We start from the raw sequence: 21,710 nt of genomic DNA on the forward strand, positions 1-21,710 counted from the left end.
AAACTATTGATAAGTATACACCTAGCTGTTAAGATTGCCATGTTATATGCCTAAGAACTGTATTTGTTATACTTCGGTTGATATATGTTGTATTATGAAAAATTGTACATTTGCAGAAAGCACAGCTCGCTGTTGCGCCATTGACCATCAACTCGGAGCGGGAAGCAGTTATTGATTTTACAAAGCCCTTTATGACCTTTGGAATAGCAATTCTCTACAAGCTACCAGAACAAGAACCTCCCCATATGTTGTCCTTCATGGAACCAATTGAACTGCAAGTCTGGGGAACTATCTTAGGTATGTATTTGTAAAGATCTACGTGATATAGCAAGGGGACATTACAACAATTTATGTTCTAGTACCATGATATTCAACAACAATACTGAATATCTACCCTTATAATTCTACTACATTGGTCTGCGGCGCATCAGTTGTCTACCCTTGTTCATTTCTCGCTCTAATAAATCTCCATAGTTTTGCCTGAGTTTATTGCATGAGTGCTTACCTCTATGCTTACCTCTATGAAATCTGCATGATTAAAGTGAGACCAGCCTGTAAACTATATATGCCGTATATATATACCTACATACCGGCAGCAATCAACACGAGTGAGTTGCAGAAAAGTGCACTATTGGGAACAACTAAGATCTTGAGGCGAGTGCTCAAACTTCCAGGTCTCTGGTAGGAGACCCTAGTTAGAGCAGAAATTACTACCCATATGGGTTAACCGGGGTGAGGGAACTATTTTATATATATATATATATATATACAGAATATACTGTATATATATATGTATATATATATATTTATTTATATGGTATTGAGATTTATCATACCTAGAACTAAAGTCATAGAACAGAATGAAGCAGTGTAAACTAGTAAAGAATTAGTTAGTGTACTTATCTTTTTCCAGCTACTTTCAGTTTCTTGCTTGCACAATCATCAGGCTGTAGACTTCAATTTCAAAACTGTAACAACAAGTCAGTTGTTACAGTTTTATATCTTGCAACATTTCGAGCCATTTAGCCTGCTTTTGGAATAATATTTTAGTTTCGATGTTATTCGTCAGCTTCAGCATGTATATCTTCTCGAGATTCTCACCTACTGAATGGGAAAATCCTTATCCTTGCCAGGAGAGCTATGAATACCTTGAAAACCAATTTAACCTCTCAAATGCATTCTGGTTCGCTGTTGGTTCCATCATGCAACAAGGTAGACATGGCTTGCTTTTACCTAAACACACTTCTGAGGCAATCAGCACTTTCTTTAAATTATAAACTTTTTGCTTCTTTAAAGATAGATAGCAGCTTATGGGATGATACAATATTGTGACTTTCTCATTGCTTGAATTGAATTATTTATTTCATTAAAACACATGTGCTCGTAGTCTTTACAAAAAAGCAGGGCTCAGTCAGTTGGCACTATTTGATGAGTTTTGAAGGTTTATTTGCTTTGCATCTGGAAAAAAAATTTTTATTTGCTTAAATTTTAATTCAATTCCCAACTTACTGTTAAATGCCCGGCGGTGCACGAGTAATAAAAGTATTTGAACAGAAAATTTATTTCTGTTTAACATACAGTATAACAACAGTTACCATTCTTACTTTCAAATTTCATAACATGAGAAAAGTGTTTTGTGCGGTTTAAATAAATTGAGAGAAAAAATTAAAACTACTGTAAAGGTCTTTGTCAAACAAACTGTAACTTTCAAATTTCATGTCATTAGGAAAATGTGCAGGTCAAATAAATTAAGAAACAAAATGAAACAACAATAAAAGGGGTTCAATGCAAATGTGAAATAATTAGCAAGTAATAGCTAAATTGAGTCTGTTTTGCTATGATTACAATAAAATATGATTTGATAACGATACAATTAATATGAACTAAAGAAACAAAATAAAAATTCTGAATGTGTTAAATTAATAATAACAAATTGTGCAAAGAAGTTTGTGTGTGTATAAAGAAGATTACTTTTGCAGCAGAAACTATCCATCAAAACTTTGAATACAACGACACTGGGTATGGCGCCTTACAGTGCCTCGCATTCCGTGTTCTCAACTGGAGTTTTTGAACTTGAGTTATACAACTCGAGTTATTTTTACAAACTCGAGTTTGTAAAAATAAGGTGCAATATATTGGTATTATGGTAGCATAACCGTAGATCTGGTTATATTAACAATGGTACATCAATAGGCACCCGTTAGCTAATAGAAATTAAACTATGTATGTACGTACTGTAAAACTAGAGCTAATGGCAAATTAGAGTGTCTAGAGTTTGCAATTCGAGTTGATAAACCGAGTTATATTTACTAACTCGAGTTTGTAAATATAACTCGAGTTGTATAACTCGAGTTACACGAATCGAGTTCATCAAAAACCCAGGCCGAGTTCTTCCAACAGCAAATCGAGTTCAACAACTCGGCTTGAGAATGTGGAAGCCGAGGCACTGGGGAGGGGGGGGTTGGGGGGGGGGGGAGTACCGTAAGGCGCCATACTAAACAACTCATCATGTCATTTTCTCCAGCTATATTTTTTATATGGATTTTTTTTGGTGCATCATTATACATTTATATATATACATGTGTATATATATAATATATATACACATGTATATATATATTAATATATATACATGTATATATAGACTAGCTGTACTACCCGACGTTGCCCGGGTAATAAAAAGTCTCTGCACAGAAAATTGATTTGTATTTAACATATAACAACATTTACCGTTCAAACTGCCTTCAAACTGCATTTGATGAGAAAATTAAAAAAATTGAATAAATTAAAAAAAAATAAAACAACTATCAAAAGGTTTCAATGTGAATGTGAAATAATTAGCAAGTAATAGCTAAATTAAGTTTGTTTTGTTACGATTACAATAAAAGATCGTTCGGTAATGATACAATTAATACAAAATGAGAAAACAAAATAAAATCTTGAATATGTTAATAACAATTCTTGCATAGAAGTGTGTGTAAAAAACATGCTACTATTCCACCAGAAGCTATGCATTAAAACTTTGAATATGACGATTATATCTACTGGTACCTCTCGATACCGGTACAAATGTAAAATTGAAATACTGTACTGTCTTTGTCTGACCGAATGAAGAAAGAATGTTGAGGCTCTTCTTACCGAGATAACACAATTGTCCGCATAAAATAATTAGCTTTGACCGCAGATATAGCAATTGAACATTGCGAATAGCCAAAAATAGAAGTTCAAGAAAACATGAAAAAGTATCTTGTTTCATAGAGTTATTAGAATTCATAGAGTTTCAAATCGTGTTTCAAAGTTTTTTTGACCGATGCCTCTTGTATAGCTCAGTGGTAGAGAGCGTGGATATAAAAACTTGCAGCTGCAATTTCCGTGAGTTCAAATCCATTACGATGCGGAAATTTAATTCCAATGTTTTAACAGCTATATCTGGACATGCACAGACACAGACAAACTTTGAGAAATATATATAGATAATAATAGATAGCAGAAAAAATACATGAGAAAAACTTTCTCCATTTCCTGCTTTAGTAATCTTCTGCAATCCTTACTAAAAAATGCAGTTCAGCATGTTTCTCCGTCATCGATCAGAACTTTTGAAATTGTTTAACCTATTTTAAACAGCAGTAGTTTGAGAAAGCGAAAGGACTCAAAGCTTTGTTAATATCGAAAGCATCACTGAAGTGAGTGCAGAAAAACTCTCAAATCAGCTACGGGTAAAACTTAGTCTTTAGAAAACTTTTTCCATGTGATGTCAGAGTGATGCTTGCTGGTTTAGTCGAGCCACTAGAAAATGTTCTGTATACCGGTGTGCTATTTGTTGTAACCATGGGTATAATCTATGTGACACAGAACTTGCCATAACTCCTGCCGATAGTAGAAATATAACTTATAGAGTTCTCATTGAACAGTACTCACTGATAACTTCAGTTTAAAATCAAGAATAAAGTTAGTTTTAAAAATTAATACCGTAACTCTCCACTCTTCAAAAGTTAATCAAGACCGGCTAAAATTTTAAATCAGAGAATGCACTTAAGCAGTAGAGCGAACTTGATCTGGCCGAAATATTCACGCTCGTGATTAACTGGGTTCGTTATGAGAATGAAGTCGTGCGTTCGTAAATGTTAGAGAAGGAATAATTGTTGAAGAAAGGTACTTAGGCTAGCTTCATCATTCTTTATGAAGTAGTGAAGGATTATACTGTACTTATTCAGAAAGGATAAACTAAGCTATATCATTTCACAAATGTATAATTCTTATAGGATGTGACATAATGCCAAAGGCACCGTCTACCCGAATCATAGCCATTTCCTGGTGGCTATTCACTTTGATCATCATATCTTCCTACACCGCCAACCTAGCAGCATTTCTAACTGTCACTACTCTATCTGACACATTCAAGTCAGCTGAGGAGCTAGCAGAGCAGACTACTGTTAAATACGGTTGTAAGGTGAGTAGTTGAACTTTTTAACGGTTGATCATAAAAAGGAGTATTGAGGAAAGGTTGATCGTGGAAAGGAGTAATAAGGAAAGGTTGATCATAGAAAGGAGTAATAAGGAAAGGTTAATCATAGAAAGGAGTAATAAGGAAAGGTTGATCATAGAAAGGAGTAATAAGGAAAGGTTGATCGTAGAAAGGAGTAATAAGGGAAGGTTGATCGTAGAAAGGAGTAATAAGGAAAGGTTGATCATAGAAAGGAGTAATAAGGAAAGGTTGATCATAGAAAGGAGTAATAAGGAAAGGTTAATCATAGAAAGGAGTAATAAGGAAAGGTTGATCATAGAAAGGAGTAATAAGGAAAGGTTGATCATAGAAAGGAGTAATAAGGGAAGGTTGATCGTAGAAAGGAGTAATAAGGAAAGGTTAATCATAGAAAGGAGTAATAAGGAAAGGTTGATCATAGAAAGGAGTAATAAGGAAAGGTTGATCATAGAAAGGAGTAATAAGGGAAGGTTGATCGTAGAAAGGAGTAATAAGGAAAGGTTGATCATAGAAAGGAGTAATAAGGGAAGGTTGATCGTAGAAAGGAGTAATAAGGAAAGGTTAATCATAGAAAGGAGTAATAAGGAAAGGTTGATCATAGAAAGGAGTAATAAGGAAAGGTTGATCATAGAAAGGAGTAATAAGGAAAGGTTAATCATAGAAAGGAGTAATAAGGAAAGGTTAATCATAGAAAGGAGTAATAAGGAAAGGTTGATCATAGAAAGGAGTAATAAGGAAAGGTTGATCATAGAAAGGAGTAATAAGGAAAGGTTGATCATAGAAAGGAGTAATAAGGAAAGGTTAATCATAGAAAGGAGTAATAAGGAAAGGTTGATCATAGAAAGGAGTAATAAGGAAAGGTTAATCATAGAAAGGAGTAATAAGGAAAGGTTGATCATAAAAAGGAGTAATAAGGAAAGGTTGATCATAGAAAGGAGTAATAAGGAAAGGTTGATCATAGAAAGGAGTAATAAGGAAAGGTTGATCATAGAAAGGAGTAATAAGGAAAGGTTGATCATAGAAAGGAGTAATAAGGAAAGGTTGATCATAGAAAGGAGTAATAAGGAAAGGTTAATCATAGAAAGGAGTAATAAGGAAAGGTTGATCATAGAAAGGAGTAATAAGGAAAGGTTAATCATAGAAAGGAGTAATAAGGAAAGGTTGATCATAAAAAGGAGTAATAAGGAAAGGTTGATCATAGAAAGGAGTAATAAGGAAAGGTTGATCATAGAAAGGAGTAATAAGGAAAGGTTGATCATAGAAAGGAGTAATAAGGAAAGGTTAATCATAGAAAGGAGTAATAAGGAAAGGTTGATCATAGGAAGGAGTAATAAGGAAAGGTTGATCATAGAAAGGAGTAATAACGAAAGGTTAATCATAGAAAGGAGTAATAAGGAAAGGTTAATCATAGAAAGGAGTAATAAGGAAAGGTTAATCATAGAAAGGAGTAATAAGGAAAGGTTGATCATAGAAAGGAGTAATAAGGAAAGGTTGATCATAGAAAGGAGTAATAAGGAAAGGTTGATCATAGAAAGGAGTAATAAGGAAAGGTTAATCATAGAAAGGAGTAATAAGGAAAGGTTGATCATAGAAAGGAGTAATAAGGAAAGGTTGATCATAGAAAGGAGTAATAAGGAAAGGTTGATCGTAGAAAGGAGTAATAAGGAAAGGTTGATCATAGAAAGGAGTAATAAGGAAAGGTTGATCATAGAAAGGAGTAATAAGGAAAGGTTAATCATAGAAAGGAGTAATAAGGAAAGGTTGATCATAGAAAGGAGTAATAAGGAAAGGTTGATCATAGAAAGGAGTAATAAGGAAAGGTTGATCATAGAAAGGAGTAATAAGGAAAGGTTAATCATAGAAAGGAGTAATAAGGAAAGGTTGATCATAGAAAGGAGTAATAAGGAAAGGTTGATCATAGAAAGGAGTAATAAGGAAAGGTTGATCGTAGAAAGGTGTAATAAGGAAAGGTTGATCATAGAAAGGAGTATTGAGGAAAGGTTGATCATAGAAAGGAGTAATAAGGAAAGGTTGATCATAGAAAGGAGTAATAAGGAAAGGTTGATCATAGAAAGGAGTAATAAGGAAAGGTTGATCATAGAAAGGAGTAATAAGGAAAGGTTGATCATAGAAAGGAGTAATAAGGAAAGGTTGATCATAGAAAGGAGTAATAAGGAAAGGTTGATCATAGAAAGGAGTAATAAGGAAAGGTTGATCATAGAAAGGAGTAATAAGAAAAGGTTAATCATAGAAAGCAGTAATAAGGGAAGGTTGATCATAGAAAGGAGTAATAAGTAAAGTTTGATCATAGAAAGGAGTAATAAGGAAAGGTTGATCATAGAAAGGAGTAATAAGGAAAGGTTGATCATAGAAAGGAGTAATAAGGAAAGGTTGATCATAGAAAGGAGTAATAAGGAAAGGTTGATCATAGAAAGGAGTAATAAGGAAAGGTTAATCATAGAAAGCAGTAATAAGGGAAGGTTGATCATAGAAAGGAGTAATAAGTAAAGTTTGATCATAGAAAGGAGTAATAAGGAAAGGTTGATCTTCCTCGATTTAAGGAGTTTGAGAAGTACCCCTTGGCTATGTTGTTTTTCAAAGGTTCGGGCAGCTCAGCATAAGCTATTTGGACTAGCCTTTCCATCGCGTGTCCCTGCAGGGAGGTTTGGGTTCCCTTTTTCAAACTGCTCAACTCTGCTTGGGCTTGTCGGGAAGGTAGTTCAAATGGGGTTCGGATGGCTTCAAAGATGGCTGCCACCCAGACTGCCCTTCCGCAGGACTACCTCTTCCTTCAAAGAGTCCCTGAGATGCTGTGGGCTGGCTCTTTCGGCTGACCTATTTGTATCGGCGTTTTCTCTAAATCTGCTAATGAAGTATTCTGGGTCTCTGACACCATTATACTCAGGCGTTTTGAACTGGGAGGCTTGTTCCGGTTTCCTATTTACTCTGACAAGTTGCATTATGGGGTCAGCTAGTCAGTCTGTATCTTGGCCTACACTCCTGCTCTCCTTTGAGACATGATTTCGTACTTTTTCCGAGTGAGGGAGGTTGTTATAGATGATCACGGCCCAACCCGGAGTCCTTGAACATTTTATTAGCAGTATCGAGCGACTCACAGAGTTTGGAATGGGTGACGTAGTGCCAGTCATCAACCCTTCTCTGGAGTGCTGGATCACCTGCTTATTTTAAAACACCAGGTTTTGTACGAATGTGGGGGATAGCCGTACAGCTATCTTGGCCAGATTCGGACCCCCCCGGTGTTTGCCTAGCTTACTCTGATTTTTCTCTACTAAGGCTGCTTTTTGCAAGCAGGGCAGGAGGTCTGCCGGAGTCTGACTTAGATTTCTGGACGATGCCTGCCAGGTTCGGCACAATCCTGCTGCTGCCACCAGTGTTAAGGAATTTGTCGGCCTTCACTTTGGCACGATCTAGAATGTTGCATAAAGAAGAGAGAATATGTATGGCTTTTCGTTCGTTTTATTTATGAAGGAAAATCCACTGGTCAAGGAGCTTACTGCTCTTCTCCTTATCGAGCCCGCACCCTTCATACCTAAACAATTATTTACCCATTCCGGATAATGGAACCTAGTAAGAAAAGACTGACTAACAATGGGAATAAATAGAATCGCTGATGCGTTGGCATGGTTATACAGTAGAACATCGGTTCTTGAACATGATCTGTTCCAGAAAGTTGTTCGAAAACAAAGTTGTTCGAGATCCGAAACAATTATTCCCATTAGATTAATGTATCTAAATTTTTATCCGTTCCAAGCCGAGATAACAACTTCGGTGAAGTATTTTTTTAACATTTTATACCATAAACTGTACTGGATAATACTACATACTATAAATAAAAACGGGTGGATATAGATCGTGTTTATTTTTAATAAAATATTTTCTATCCGTAGGGTATTATGTAATATTTGAGGCTTCCTAGTGATTAGCCTGTAACACGTGGCTGGCTTTCATGAATAGCCAGGACTGGTTTTCATGGAACGCCAGGGCTTTGAAAAGCTAGCTTTTCACAGGAAAGCCGAGGGACTAACAGGTCTTGCTACATACAGCGTTAAACAGGCGTTAAACAGATGCTTGGCAGAAGCCTTATTAGGAGAGCAAGTGAGCTGATCGTATTTGTTGCTGTGCTCCTACTGACAAGCAATCTGCAGCTGTAGAGATCGGACTTGAGAGTCCATCGTTTAGCAGCGAGGCTGCTAATTTGGTTTGCCTACAGGTTGGCAGTAGGGACTGCCGTAAGATTAGTGACAGCATTCTGCTGTGGGCGTGTATCGCCGTGGTGGTGAAATCTGGTGACAAAAGGGAGGTTGGTGTGTCATCGTAGCAGCTTGGTGCTGTGCAGCAACATCCTTTTTGTATTACCGACACTATCTACGATTAAGAAAACAGAAAACAAAAAGTAAACATTTCGTATGTTTTGCTCTTAAAACATCGAAAACGTTCTACATTAAGATACAATACAAAAAATTGCAGTGATTGATAATGAAACGGCGAGAAATACAACAGATCAGTTACATCAAAAATTGAATGAAAAATATAACACAAGCAGCAGTGACACGTTTACTTCACAGCTTTAAAGGAGAATCCCCCTCCAAAACAATTTAGGGTAACTCGACTGGAGGAGTTGTTTCCCTAGTAAATATCTTCACTAGAGGGATGTCGTCCCAGATAGTTCCTTCATTTTTGTAAAGAATTTATGAAGTGTAACTTGCTTCTCCATTTGTTAATGAATGTTTCCATGATGTTTCCGGAGCTGTTCCGAACGTTTAATTCTAATGCGCATGCTCCGGTTTGATCGAGAACTGAATTTATGTTCGAAATCCGAGAACAAATCTCAATTTTTTTGATCAAAAACCAAATTAGTCGAGACCCGAAGCGTTCGAGAATCGATGGTCCACTGTAATACACAACAACAGCGATACAACATGAATGAAGGCAAAACATAATAGCGATATAGTATAACGAACAAGTTATTAACGATATAATAAAAAGAGCAAACCCAACATGCAAGATATATACATATAGAAATATTTACAAGAATTAAAAAGTCATGGCTCGATGCCCACCACAATTGTAATGCTACATTTTTTTGCATGTCACACCCACAAAATGCACTAAAGTTATTGTAGGTAACTATAGTTCCTAAGGTTTACATATTGCTTTGTTACTATTTTTTAATGATGATGGTTTTTAATAGGCAGTAATTGCATTAGACAATTACTGTGGGTTTTTATACCACTCTATACGATATTTTCACCTTATGATTCCAACACTGAAATGAACTAAAATCATCATATACCAAGGAATTTTGTATTGTAATCATAGCAAAATAGACTATATTTAGCCTTTACTTGCTAATGATTTCACATTTACATTTAAACACCTTTACAGTTTTATTTTTCCTCCTAATTTATTTCAACAAAACACTTCTATGGAATTATGGAATATTATGGAATATGGAATTTAAAAGTTGTAGCTGTTTCAAAAAATTTGAAAAAACCTTTACAGTTGTTTTCTTTTTTCTCTTAATTCATTTGAGCTGCACAAAAATATGTTTTCGTGATATGAAGTTTAAAAGTTAGAATGGTAAATGTTGTATACGGCATGTTAAATAAAAATAAATTTTCTGTCCAAAGACTTTTTTATTACCCAGGCAACACCGGGTAGCACAGCTAGTCTATAGATAAATTTCAGTGTTTGTCTGTCGTCTGTTGTCTATCCAGTTAAAGAAATGATAAATCACCTTCGTACTAAAATTAAACTCTCAACATTCAAATCACAAGTCTGCTGCATCCACACGCAACCACATGGCTGAGCCGTTCTTAACCCACCTCTCTTACCATATACATGTACTGCAACCACACGCAACCACATGGCTGAGCCGTTCTTAACCCACCTCTCTTACCATATACATGTACTGCAACCATACGCAACCACATGGCTGAGCCGTTCTTAACCCACCTCTCTTACCATATACATGTACTGCAACCACACGCAACCACATGGCTGAGCCGTTCTTAACCCACCTCTCTTACCATATACATGTACTGCAACCACACGCAACCACATGGCTGAGCCGTTCTTAACCCACCTCTCTTACCATATACATGTACTGCAACCACACGCAACCACATGGCTGAGCCGTTCTTAACCCACCTCTCTTACCATATACATGTACTGCAACCACACGCAACCACATGGCTGAGCCGTTCTTAACCCACCTCTCTTACCATATACATGTACTGCAACCACACGCAACCACATGGCTGAGCCGTTCTTAACCCACCTCTCTTACCATATACATGTACTGCAACCACACGCAACCACATGGCTGAGCCGTTCTTAACCCACCTCTCTTACCATATACATGTACTGCAACCTACCTCTCTTACCATATACATGTACTGCAACCTACCTCTCTTACCATATACAAGTACTGCAACCTACCTCTCTTACCATATACATGTACTGCAACCTACCTCTCTTACCATATACATGTACTGCAACCTACCTCTCTTACCATATACAAGTACTGCAACCTACCTCTCTTACCATATACATGTACTGCAACCTACCTCTCTTACCATATACATGTACTGCAACCTACCTCTCTTACCATATACATGTACTGCAACCTACCTCTCTTACCATATACATGTATTGCAACCTACCTCTCTTACCATATACATGTACTGCAACCTACCTCTCTTACCATATACATGTACTGCAACCTACCTCTCTTACCATATACATGTACTGCAACCTACCTCTCTTACCAGATACATGTACTGAAACCTACCTCTCTTACCATATACATGTACTGCAACCTACCTTTCTTACCATATACATGTACTGCAACCTACCTCTCTTACCATATACATGTACTGCAACCTACCTCTCTTACCATATACAAGTACTGCAACCTACCTCTCTTACCATATACATGTACTGCAACCTACCTCTCTTACCATATACATGTACTGCAACCTACCTCTCTTACCATATACATGTACTGAAACCTACCTCTCTTACCATATACATGTACTGCATATACTTTCAATTAATACCGTGTTCCCTTCAGTTATGCCGTTATGTTATTCGGTGAAATCCCTCCCACAACTTCTGAAAGAGATACGATGCTCGCTATCTCAAGTCAGTGTCATTCGTTGTACAGTTGTTTTATTTTTTCTCTTATTTATTTTACCAGAAAAAAAACATTTTTTTCATGATATGAAATTTAAAAGTTAGAATATTAGCTGTTTTTATATGTTAAATAAAGATAAATTTTTTGTGGAAAGATTTTTTTTAATTATCCGGTCCATGCCAGGCATGCATCTAGTCTAATTATAAGCAGTGGTTTTGACTAAGTTCTTTTGTGTCCTGCCTAATTCTATTGAAGAGTCATCTCCTTTCTTAGTGATCGTGAGTGGATAAATATAGGATATTTATCTGCAGGTTCCAGCTAACATGCCCTTTGTTTGTACCATTTTGGCAACAAAATATCGTTTTTGCATAATCCATGTAAGGCAATGTGGTGTTGTAGAAGCCAGGTAACACATGTATGTTCTTCAACAAGTCTACAATTGATGTTTATCATAGCATGTGGAACAAAATGAAAACTACTGAAGGGGCATTTTCGAACAGCACCAAGGAAGGTATTGAGAGAGTTAAAAGCGGGGGCTATGCTTTTCTAATGGAGTCTTCATCAATCCAGTACCAGGTATTGTTTGATAATTTATTAATTCAAACTTTATAATTATAATATTTATTATCTAATGTAATATATACAATACTATATATACAATGCTGTATATATCTATATACCATATATTTCTCAAAATTGATTACCGTTATAATCCATTTTTGTCATATAATTGTCATTTTGTCATTTTTTGCATCTGGTAGTTTACTTGGCCAGGTAACTCTGGTCATCTGGAAACAAACTTGGCCAGGTAACGCTGGCCATCTGGAAACAAACTTGGCCAGGTAACTCTGGCCATCTGGTAACTAACTTGGCCAGGTAACTCTGGCCATCTGGTAACTAACTTGGCCAGGTAACTCTGGTTATCTGGTAACTAACTTGGCCAGGTAACTCTGGTCATCTGGTAGCTAACTTGGCCAGGTAACTTTGGCCATCTGGTAACTAATTTGGCCAGGTAACTCTGGTCATCTGGTAACTAACTTGGCCAGGTAACTCTGGTCATCTGGTAGCTAACTTGGCCAGGTAACTTTGGCCATCTGGTAACTAACTTGGCCAGGTAACTCTGGCCATCTGGTAACTAATTTGGCCAGGTAACTCTGGTCATCTGGTAACTAACTTGGCCAGGTAACTCTGGTCATCTGGTAGCTAACTTGGCCAGGTAACTTTGGCCATCTGGTAACTAATTTGGCCAGGTAACTCTGGTCATCTGGTAACTAACTTGGCCAGGTAACTCTGGTCATCTGGTAGCTAACTTGGCCAGGTAACTTTGGCCATCTGGTAACTAACTTGGCAAGGTAACTATTTTCTCTTTGCTTATTTCAGGCAGATGTGAACTTTTAATCAACTTGCCATGGCAAACAAAGCACACTCAGATAGGTTGTATTAATTTCAAAGCAAGTCTTTTCAGGCACGCACAACGCCTATACTATCACATACTATACTATAATAAACATGTACTATAGTATAGCATACTATACATGCTATACTATATAAACTATACTGCATAAACTATATTATATATACTATATGTACTATATACACTATACTATAATATATACAATACTATATATATATACAATACTGTATATTTCTCAAAATTGTTCGTATATGTATTCTTGTTATTGTCGTTTTGATTGTCCAGCTATAGCTATTATTTTAGCACTGTCGCCGACACTTTACGAAGCTCCGGCTAGGAAATTTCGATCTAAGGCGTTATAATATCTGATATACCGTAACCATTCGCTAATTATTTTAGCAAACCGCCCACACGATACGATGCCCCTGTTAGGAATTTTGTTCGTGAGGTTATATTACTATATATGGGGTTAAAGCTAAATTTTCTCACCCAAACATTTACAAGAAGAGCTTCGACATTCTCTCTCTCCGTTCGGTCAGACAAAGACAGTACGATATATATCATTTTTGCATTTGCACCAATATCGATTGTGTAGTTGTTTTTGTAGTTTTTTTGTGTAGTTGAAATGAATTAAGAGAAAAAATGAAAACATCTGTGAAAGTTTTCAAACTTTGTCAAAAACTGTAACTTTCAAACTTCATATTATGAGGAAAATGTTTTGTGCTGATTAAATAAATTAACAAAAATAAAACAACTATAAAAATGTTTAGATATAAATATAAAATAATTAGCAAGTAATAGCTAAATTAAGTCTGTTTTGCTACGATTACAATAAAAGATGAATCGGTAAAAATGCAATTAATACGAACTGAGAAAACAAAATGAAAATTCTGAATATGTTGAATTAATAACAATTCTTGCATAGAAGTGTGTGTATATGAAAAAGGTTACTGTTCCACCAGAAGCTGTCGATCACAATTTTTAATACGACGATACTGGTAATAGAAAATTTCTTTGCACAGAAAATTGATTTATATTTAACATATAACAACATTTGCCATTCTAACTTTCCAACTACATATTATGAGAAGAGTGTTTTGTGTAGTTGAAATAATTTAAAAGAAAATAAAGCAACTGTAAAGGTTTTCAAACTTTATCAAACAACTGTAACTTCCAAAATTCATATCATGAGGAAAATGTTTTGTGCAGGTCAAATAAATTAAAAGAATAAAACAACTATAAAAGGGTTTAGATATAAATATGAAATAATTAGCAAGTTATAGCTAAATTAAGTCTGTTTTACTACGATTACAATAAAAGATCATTCGGTAAATCGGTAATGATACAATTAATACGAAACGGGAAAACAAAAAAAAATCTGGATTATGTTGAATTAATAACAACAATTCATGCAAAGAAAGGTGTGTGTACAAAAAGGTTACTGTTCCATCAGAAGCTATCCATCAAAACCTTTTTCATGATATGTAGCTTGAAAGTTCGAATGGCAAATGTTGTTATATGTTAAATTCAAATCAAATTTTCATCAAAGATTTTTTATTATCCGGGCAATGCCGGGTAACACAGCTAGTACTATACGACAATATACTATATAAACAATACTATATATAAAATACTTTCATACTATACTGTACAAGACCTACGACACCAATTATCCAATATATACAATATATACATACATATACATACATACATATACATACAATATACATAATAATATATACATAATTTCATTTCACTTCGTTGCTCATTTCTTGCTCGTCACTAATTTTCTTAGCGTCAATTAGCTTAGTTAGCCTAAGGACATAGCCCTGACACAATGTAAGGACATAGCCCTGACACAATGTACGGACATAGCCCTGACACAATGTACGGACATAGCCCTGACACAATGTACGGACATAGCCCTGACTTAGACACAATGTAAGGACATAGCCCTGACACAATGTACGGACATAGCCCTGACACAATGTAAGGACATAACCCTGACACAATGTAAGGACATAGCCCTGACACAATGTACGGACATAGCCCTGACACAATGTAAGGACATAGCCCTGACACAATGTAAGGACATAGCCCTGACACAATGTACGGACATAGCCCTGACACAGTGTAAGGACATAGCCCTGACACATTGTAAGGACATAGCCCTGACACAATGTAAGGACATAGCCCTGACACAATGTAAGGACATAGCCCTGACACAATGTACGGACATAGCCGTGACACAATGTACGGACATAGCCCTGACTTAGACACAATGTAAGGACATAGCCCTGACACAATGTACGGACATAGCCCTGACACAATGTACGGACATAGCCCTGACTTAGACACAATGTAAGGACATAGCCCTGACACAATGTACGGACATAGCCCTGACACAGTGTACGGACATAGCCCTGACACAATGTAAGGACATAGCCCTGACACAATGTACGGACATAGCCCTGACACAATGTAAGGACATAGCCCTGACTTAGACGCAATGTAAGGACATAGCCCTGACGCAATGTAAGGACATAGCCCTGACACAATGTACGGACATAGCCCTGACACAATGTAAGGACATAGCCCTGACACAATGTACGGACATAGCCCTGACACAATGTAAGGACATAGCCCTGACACAATGTAAGGACATAGCCCTGACACAATGTACGGACATAGCCCTGACACAGTGTAAGGACATAGCCCTGACACAATGTAAGGACATAGCCCTGACACAATGTAAGGACATAGCCCTGACACAATGTAAGGACATAGCCCTGACACAATGTACGGACATAGCCCTGACACAATGTACGGACATAGCCCTGACTTAGACACAATGTAAGGACATAGCCCTGACACAATGTACGGACATAGCCCTGACACAATGTACGGACATAGCCCTGACACAATGTACGGACATAGCCCTGACTTAGACACAATGTAAGGACATAGCCCTGACACAATGTACGGACATAGCCCTGACACAATGTACGGACATAGCCCTGACACAATGTAAGGACATAGCCCTGACACAATGTACGGACATAGCCCTGACACAATGTAAGGACATAGCCCTGACACAATGTAAGGACATAGCCCTGACACAATGTACAGACATAGCCCTGACACAATGTAAGGACATAGCCCTGACACAATGTAAGGACATAGCCCTGACACAATGTACGGACATAGCCGTGACACAATGTAAGGACATAGCCCTGACACAATGTAAGGACATAGCCCTGACACAATGTAAGGACATAGCCCTGACTTAGACACAATGTAAGGACATAGCCCTGACACAATGTACGGACATAGCCCTTACTTAGTTAGACACAATGTAAGGACATAGCCCTGACACAATGTAAGGACATAACCCTGTTTAAGTTCCAAATTTAACTTATAAACTTTTTGAGATTTTTGTTTATAATTCAGTCTGACAAAATGCATACCATAACGAAAACACTCTGTAGGTATAATTGATCTTGTTTCCAGTATTAAAATTGCCTTACCTTACCTTAAAATACACCATTACATTACTTTCTGGCTTTCAAACTTTCCAAAATAAACAGCTTGTTTATAGTAGATTATTGAGGCAGGATGCAATGTTATAGTAGATTATCGAGGCAGGATGCAATGTTATAGTAGATTATTGAGGCAGGATGCAATGTTATAGTAGATTATTGATGAAGGATGCAATGTTATAGTAGATTATTGAAGAAGGATGCATTGTCCAAGACAAAGTATAGAAGAAATGAAATGATATCTGCATAAATGGTTAGTTGTGTAATTGCAGCTAAAGTTACACCTTTTGACCTTTTGACCTGAATGAAATAGAGCAACACTGATGATTCTAATGAACGTTATCATCACTATCGAGCTAAGGATTAGATTTCAACTTAGATTTATCTTCCAGTAATACTCTCTAATAAGGATTAACTTAAAGGAGCAGAACTTGTTCATCGCAACCTATATATAAATACAGGTAAATACAGATCCCGATTGCATGCTGACACAGGTCGGCTCACCACTCAACAGTCTAAGTTATGGAATAGCCCTCAGAAATGGTAAGATAACTGCTGTTCATAAATTTGAAAACAAATTATCACAGGAAATAGATTCATACACTAATATTAAAAGTTCTAATTTATTGCACGGTCATAAAGCAATGACATAAATGTTTGCAAAGAATTGCAGGCCTTAATACAAGATTTTCACATTTTTACACATTTTGTTCTTGTTGTGAGTTGGTGAGCTTAGGCATGAAACTAATATGACCATATTTGTTTAGCCTGGGCCTTTTGTGTGCAGGAGACTCTCTTCGTGACATCCTGTCTAGCACCATCCTGAGGCTAAGTGAGAGACAAGTCCTGCTTGAGCTCTACAACAAGTGGTGGAAAGTTGATGACAACAAATGTTCTCTTAATGAGGCTGAGGGGCCAATTATGCAGCTCAGGCTAACAAACCTAGGTAGGAATACTCGCATCAAATTCCCCAGTTTAGCAGATTTTTAAGCTTTCTATTCAGATGTGAGCATTTGGTGTCAATAAAGAGGGTTAAAACAATCTAGGTTGATTTCATGATTTAGCTTTTGTAATCTAAAAAAGGGATAACGACTTCAATAGTTTGTCTATAGTGAGTTCCTGTATCTAGAGAGTATTCGTATTACTAAGAATAAGCTAATGAAAGCTAATAAGGGTTTTCATATTTCTCAATTGCACATCAAACCGCTGACTTCACAAAACGAGTGAACAAACAATAAGCCAAGTTGTTTTTTTACAGAAGGCATCTTCGTGTTTCTATTCGGGGGCCTGGCTGTAGCAGGGCTGGTGCTTTGTTTAGAAGTGATGTTATATGCTGTGGCTAGAAGCAAGAGAGAAAAGGTGGGTGCAAGACGCAACAGAATGTGTCTGCTAGCTAAATAAGCCTGTAAAATTAAAGGAGACATACTGACAAGGTCCCAACTTTCTGCTGTCTACTAGAGAGTGTTAGCTGATAGGATATAGAAAGAACTTACAGCAAGTGTGTCTCTATGGCACATACTCTATGGCACATATTCTATAGCACATACTCTATGTCAAATACCTCATGGCACATTTTTTATTGCACATACTTTATGGCACATACTTTATGTCACATATTCTATGGCACATACTCTATGGCACATAATATATAGCACATAATCTATGACACATACTCTATGGCACATTTTCTTTGGCACATTTTCTTTGGCACATTTTCTTTTGCACATTTTCTTTTGCACATTTTCTTTGGTACACACTCTATGGCACATACTCTATGGCACATACTCTATGGCACATACTCTATGGCACACACTCTATGGCACACACTCTATGGCACATACTCCATGGCACATACTCTAAGGCACATAATCTATGGCACATACTCTATGGCGCAAACTCTATGTTACATACTCTATGCCACACACTCTATGGCACATACTCTATGGCACACACTCTATGTTACATACTCTATGGCACATACTCTATGGCACATAATCTATGGCACATACTCTATGGCACACACTCTATGTTACATACTCTATGGCACACACTCTATGGCACACACTCTATGTTACATACTCTATGGCACACACTCTATGGCACATACTCTATGGCACACACTCTATGGCACATACTCTATGGCACATACTCTATGGCACATAACCTATGGCACATAATCTATGGCACACACTTCATAAACATCTACACTACAAACTAATCAAGTTGTGGTAAAACAATAACTGTGTTGAAAGGCATTACATCGTTTTGTATTAAAACCGACTCACTCTATTACTTGACCCAGAGAGTACTCCTTGTACACCCCTTTGTATAGTTGTACTGTTCTCTACTGGATCTCTCACTCTATGATTTGACCCAGATGGTGCTCCTTGTATGCCCCTTTTTATAGTTGTACTGTTCTCGACTGGATCTTCATGTATTGAAAGAATGAGAACATAAACTGATATTCAAGTTGAAGTCGCTTTCTTGAAGGTGTGTTGTAAATTGGCTGGGACAAATTTGTACAGTGTTCAGAGAGTGCAGTACTGTTTATAACACAGTGCATAATACAGTAGATAATACATATAGATGTACATGTATATGCACACGTTTACAGGTTCCTATGTGTACCTTACTCATCATCTGGCTGAAAAGTTCTGTGAAGGGAGCCTTTCCTGATTCTATCTCAAACAACAGCCTAGACAGAGCATCGATATCATCTCAGTTTAAAAATGCTGTCAACACCAATGTCAAGGTTAGACAAGTTTTATGCACCAATATGAACTTTATGCAGTAGTGAGCAAATGTATCACAGAATTATATAGCAGAGATATAACTACATGTATATATATATAGTACACATAATAAGACTAGCTATACATTGCTATAACAATAACAAAGATTTATTTATTAACATTAACAATTTATTAACATATCTAATAGAATATAATACACTGTAAATACAGTTTAATGCGCTGTAATGCTATCAAATTTTATTCTATTCCATGCCATGTGGTGCATGAATTTAATGTAATGCATTATTATTTAATGCCATGCTAACTAATTCAACATAATACGTACCAAGCTGTCAGGAAAGAGATGAGTGGCAACTTGTTAATTTTGTATGTAATTTTGTTAAGTTGTAAGTGCTGCCAGGCCGCAATTCTGTTTCAAAATCTTGTTATAATTATGTCCTTTATATAGTGTGGGCTATATATATAATATTCATGTATATAATTATAATATACATGTATATATATATAGCACATATATACCTTACTTTTCGGACTATTGACTGCTACTTTTTTCCGATGTTTTGGGCCATCCGGCTTATTTAGAGACTGTTGCTATTCTGTGATTTTTCTTTCACCGCTAGGGCGTATTAATCGAAATCTCCAGTTAGTTCCCCTCTAGTGGTGAAAGAACAAACGAAACAATGCCTAACGGTACTGTTCCGTTAGGCACTGGGTCAAAAAGCGTCGGTTAATACGGTGCCCAACGGGACTGTTCGGTTTAAACCAGCAAAGTTGTTGCCATGTTAAAAAGCACCCTCATGAGTTCTGCGGCCGATACAAAAGGTGCGGCTTATGTATTGTTTTATTGGGATTTTTCGGAAAATAAAGCAGATGCGGCTAATATAGGGGTGCGGTTAATAATCCGAAAAGTACTGTATATATACATATATATTCTAGATGGATGACCAGCGTTGCACGGGTATTAAAAAAAGGTTATAAACAGTGGCAGATAATGTAGTTGCCTGCTACTTGTCATTAGCCTGGCACATTGCCAATGGCTAATTTGGGTAAGCTAGTATTGCTAAACTTACTGAAAAGAGGTGTGAGAGCAAGCTTTAGTGCCGTTGCACCAAAATGCAGAGTGCGATGCGTATTTTAACCTACATTAGATTTTAACCTACATTAGATTTTAACCTACATGTAGATGTCTACTCATATCACCCAATGAATCAATTGCATCTCGGGTAGCTCAATGGTTTGGTTAGCTCCTGGTGAACGGGAGGTTGCAAGTTACAGTACAGTATATATACAGTACACATACACAGTATATACAGTACACAGTATATATACAGTACACATTATATATACAGTACACATACACAGTATATACAATACACAGTATATATACAGTACACATTACGTGATGTATATGGTACAGGCTAACATAAAGCACAGCATCATTGAAGAAGAAACTGAGTCTCTAAATGGGCATACAGACCGACCTCGAAATGCCACAGGGAGTTTAGCACTAACCCACTGAACAAAGAAAAACTAAAGAGGAAAGCGCAACTCCAAAAAGACTTGATGATTACATAAAATATTTTTAATTGATATGTTATTAATAGCGTAGATATTTATATTATTTGTAGAGCCGTTTCATCTATTTATATTAAATTTATATAGATACTATTTATCTTAAACTCTTATATGACTCGCGTGTATAAGAGTTTAAGATAATATATAACATTCGCACAAACCTAATGCTGAATATATTGTCAAAGAATCTGGTTGGTCAAAAATAAATTATGATATTCATTTAGCATGCATGATTATTTCAGTAGGGAAAAGACCTGTAGTTTTAAGTACAATCAAATTCTAATGCATATGAATTGAGCAGCAATAGCTAGGAGCTATTGACAGTTTTACAGCTCTTCTGGGCTTGGAATAAAAGCTAAAAAACTGTTAGTGAGACTGTATTAATAATGGTCTCCAATCACCCGTTCATCGGCAACACCGACCAATCTTCTGCAATGTTTTGCAATATTCTTGAGCTCAATCTTTCAGAAATATCAATAGAAGCACCAGTGATACAATGAAGAGAGAAGAAAACAGAGAGTTTCATTTAAAAAATTCCTTCTCTGATATCAGCATCAGCCAATTTCTGGCTCTACCTATTCTATGCTAAGATTTAAGATTCTATGCTTAGATTTGAGATTCTATGCTAAGAGTTAAGATTCTATGCTAAGATTTAAGATTCTATGCTAAGATTTAAGATTCTATGCCAAGATTTAAGATTCTATGCGATTTTTGATCATGATCACAGCATTGTTAGCAAATTGAGAGTCTCACTGTCTTTAGGGGTGAAAAATGTGAGATTAGCTCA

At 36.5% G+C, this 21,710-nt stretch overlaps 1 pseudogene; it reads left to right on the forward strand.

Annotated features, from left to right (window-relative positions):
- The first annotated feature begins 191 nt into the window (after window positions 1-191).
- On the forward strand, window positions 192-21,072 carry LOC137400311 (glutamate receptor ionotropic, kainate 2-like; annotated as a pseudogene).
- The last annotated feature ends 638 nt before the right edge of the window (window positions 21,073-21,710 follow it).

This window comes from Watersipora subatra, chromosome 7 (assembly GCF_963576615.1).
Source record: "Watersipora subatra chromosome 7, tzWatSuba1.1, whole genome shotgun sequence".
NCBI lineage: Eukaryota > Metazoa > Bryozoa > Gymnolaemata > Cheilostomatida > Watersiporidae > Watersipora > Watersipora subatra.